This window comes from Asparagus officinalis, unplaced genomic scaffold (genome assembly GCF_001876935.1).
Source record: "Asparagus officinalis unplaced genomic scaffold, Aspof.V1 AsparagusV1_Un480, whole genome shotgun sequence".
NCBI lineage: Eukaryota > Viridiplantae > Streptophyta > Magnoliopsida > Asparagales > Asparagaceae > Asparagus > Asparagus officinalis.
This window is the reverse complement of record NW_017972745.1, coordinates 27,793-32,396: the sequence shown is the minus strand read 5'-3', so window position 1 is coordinate 32,396 and position 4,604 is coordinate 27,793.

Sequence of the window (4,604 nt, the reverse complement as noted above, 5' to 3'; positions counted from 1 at the left end):
TGTCGCTGCTTTATAAATAAAACTATAAATGGTGTTTTCAAAACATGTTTAAAAAAAACATCACGCCATGGTGTTTTTCTAAAAACACTACAAAAACACTACAAAAACACTATAAAAACGCAATGAAAACAACACAAACGCAAAATTTGTTCTGATTCAATATGAACCCAATTTAAGAACCACATTTAAGTGTTCACTGCTTGATTTTTCCTTCATCTGGCTTCTGACCTTCGAAACTCGTGACTAATTTTGTAATCTCTTCATTTTTTTGCCCTTTTTGACTTCTTCATAAAATATAAAAAAGCCCATCTTTCCTCTCTTTTTTTATCTAAAATAGGTCAACGAAGCCCAGTGTGAAACCGCATGTTGACGGTGAGCACATAATCTAGTACCCCGATTTCTGTTTTTGACCAAATAAAATAAATAAAATAAAAAAAAGTCTCGAACCAAAATTTTCTTAGTCGGTAGTTAAATGCCGGTTAACAATTTTTAATTTGAATGAGAACGAATATAAATACATATATATATACACATATATATATATATATATATATATATATAATATAGGCTTTGTTTTCCTAAATTTGGTTGTCCCCAAAGCTGAGAGTTGTTGTCATAACTTCAGAGAGCTTGAAAAGATCATGTAAACGTATCATGTCCTCAATATTTTTCATAATTACTTTTATCATTAAAATGTTGTTGTAGAAAAGTTGTTAGAGGAAAATTACATTGACTTTCATCGCTAGTAATGCTGAAAATAGAGTATAGGAGATTGACGTGTCCCTTCCCACTATTTGTCGGTGCGCTATATGTTGTTGATCGTCAACGGTCCTGACGTATTCTACATCAAAGATAGACCAGCTAGGAGTGCGAGGTGAACGACTTTTCTTTTAAATATGAAAATTCTGAGAAGTCAACAGTTATTAGACAATTATATTATAACCATTATAATTTGGAAAACCTCCTCGCCTGTCATATGACACACATTATACTTTTAACGGAAATAATATAGTTTTGGAAATTCAAATAGACCTTTTATGATTTATAAACTCAAGGGGGTTTTGTGCAAATCTCTTGAAAGCTTAGGGGTTTTTTTGTGAAATATATCCAAAATAACAATTAATCACAGGAATATGACGTGGCCTATCCTGCACTGGACGGTAGCTGGCGAGAGAAAAGAGGCGGGCAAATCCCGCCAAACCTTATCTGAGACCAAAACGCCGACCTTTTTGTACTTTTTCAGTTTCCCCCCGCCTGATTATCGCATTTATGTATTTATTTATCACAATTTAATAAATATAGGCTTGGGAAAAGATAATGCTCCTTTTGACAAAATGGATGAAGAAGACAAAAATATATTTTTCTTCGACGTCAATAAAAGTAAAGATGTCGGTAACTTCACCTTGACGGCTAATGTAGTTCAAGGCCGTCATTTTCATTCGTTGACAACAAAACTCCTTTTTCATATTGTTTGTGTGTATAATTGTAAATTTAGAATTATTTTACATGATCAAAATTTAGGATAAATTGCCAAGGTTTCGTGTGTCATTAAACTTTGGTAGCAAAAAAATCAGTTAAAAAGCATTGTTGAAACTCAAAATAGAATAAATAAACTCTTCCATAGATGTATTCTAATAATAATAATAATTTTTCCATAGATGCAATGGAATAATAGATTTAGAATTTTTAGGGTATTAAGATATATGAATGTCTTTATGTTGAATTCGATAGGAGAAGAGAAAATAAAAATATAGCCTTCAGCGTTGGAGATTTGGTGTGATGGTTATGACTTTAAGATGGTATCACAACAATCCTGGTTCAAATCTCATCAATAGGAGTGCTAAACTGTATCCGTATCCGAGAAAATATCTGTTAGGATACAGATATGGTTACTCAAATCTATAGCTGATAGGATATGGTTACGGATATGGTTTTGTAGGGAAATATTTGTATTCGTATCCGAAATATCTGAATACATATTAGTCATACTCTTATGATAGTTTTGATTCTTAGATTATGGATTTGTGGTTAATTTTGATAATCAATATGTCTAATCTTAGCTTTTCAATTATAATGACCATATTAACAAACTCTTTTGTATAACATGAACTATATTTTTCTAAATACTATATAGTTTTCTCATACCCGTTTTGTATCAGTATGCATATCTGCTTATATATATGCATGTCTATCCATAACCGTATCCGATTTTAGCGGATATAGATATGGATTTTTCTTACCGAGATACATCTGTATCTGTATCCGTATTCGAGATGGGTAAACATATATGAATAGGATAAACATCATATCCGAACCGTATCCGGCCCGAATGCACCCCTACTCATCAACCATGAATTTAAAGTAGGTTTCCTAAAAATTGTTATCACTATGTGAGTCCATGTTTTGACCCATGAAAAAGATACTCAATCTACGGAGACGTGCTAGAATATATAACTGTAATATTCAACTATCATCACAATTTTGGGGTTTTGTTCTAATAATTAGAGGGGTTAATTTAAAAAGAACACAAACTTTACTACGAAGCGATCTATTTGTATTTCTATACTTGCCGTAATTAGTATTCTTTATTATCAATAAAATAAGGCTCAAATCTTTTCTTTAAAAAGAATGAAACTTTATTGCCGAAGCCTTGGTAGTACTAAAAGATTCTTTCATTTATCCATTGTTTTTACAATTTTAAAGCGGTTTAAGACTTTTATTGGACCAGCTCCGACCCGATCTGACGAGCAAAATCAAATAAAGGTCAGCTACTAAATATAATAATAACCCAAACTTTGGCCGCATTCATTTTTCAAAATCCATAAATGCTCACCAATGAGGGCATACTATTGAGAATTATACTGTAAAATGACCTCAGTAGGTCACAAGCTGATTAGCACACATAATCTATTCTACTAGTTCTTAATTAACACGAAATTGCATCATTCAAACTTGCAAAGCATGAATTTTGCCAAAAATAGACTACACAACTAACAATTGTTTAAAGAATAAAGAACAACCAACCCCCCACCCCCATCATTTTTTTAGATATTTCCCTAAGCTCTTCAATTTCAATTTAATCCCCGAAAACCATGGAAGTTGCTAAGGGCCCCTGGTTCTTAAAAGTTGTTTTGCTATACACCCCCGGTATCATTGAATTGTTATTAGGTCCCCTAATTTTCTTTCAAAGTAATCCATGCCCAAAACAGCAGTAGCAAGATATAAAAATATAGGGACCTAGTAATAATTTTAATCATTTGAAGAACTAAATTTAAAATGCTTAACATATGAGGGACTGATGTAAAAAAAGGCAAAATAAAACTGAGAAAACAACATCCAATGCTACATATTGGAGGGGTCCAATCTTGCGGATGCGAGCGGATCCACAAGGGGCCCAAAATGATGGTTAAAGGTTCTCATGGATGATTGGGGATTTGGGAGCCTAAAAAAACTATAATTTGGAGGTCAATGGTTTTTTAGTAAAGTTGTTTTTTTAATTTTCCAGGTGAGAAATATTTAGTGCACCATAGCATATCTACCTAAGGGTCTGTTTGTTTGCACGGAAATAATTGTGAAGTAGCTGAAGTAAAAGAAGTAGAGGCTACTTCTGCTACTTCCAAGCAAAAAAGTGTGTTTGGTTCTCTGAAAAACTTACTTCCAATACTTCCCTAAATGCTTATGTGGTGCATACGTGTCATCCTTACTTTTAAAATATTTTTCCAATCCTCAATACTCAGAAGTAGCTCGGAAGTAGTTGAAATGCATATTAATTATGACATAAATAATTTTTTATTAATATTTTCTTTATTAGTTACTTCTAACAACTTTTCATTGATAAAATTACTTCCTAATAATATTTTCAAATGTTATCCAAACAAAAAAAGTAAATGAAGAGGAAGAAGTTCTACTTCCATTACTTCTAAAAAAATATATGAAACAAACAAAAAAATGCTATTTCCACTACTTCCTACTTCATAGCTTTGAAAGTTACTTCTATAACCTACTTTTTACTTCTAATACTTTCATTATCCAAACGGAATATGTCGTGGCTTAAGTGAATACAACCCCTAGATCAAAAATGTGAGTTTCCTTTTAAATAAAAACAGTTTCTGATATTTTTGTATCTTCTTAGAAAGCGAAATATTTTATGATATTTTTTTTTAAAAAAATTATCCTATTTTATAATAGTTAATATTGCAAATATTGTCATATTTATATTCGTTTCTTCTTTAGAAAATAAGGACCAATTTGGGTTTTCTTTTTTGTTGGTACTTCTGCTTATTTTTCAATAAGCAATCAATAATGATGTTTGTTAAAAAAATTTGGCATGCTTGTTATAACCACTTCTACTTTAAACGGAGTGTTTTGTGTTATAAAGAACCAACCCGAGGATGGCTTTAAAGTGGGTTCTATTTTTTTTAATTTATATACTATATATTCGCTTTATTTTTTACAAATGATTCTCCCTACTAATAAATATGAAACAAAAGGTATGTGTATTTGTTATGGTGTTTTCAATCACCAAAGTGTAACCCTTTGTCAGCAACGGACATGTGTACTTCTACATGCAATCCCCTAATCAAATTGGCGGCCAAAACTAGCAA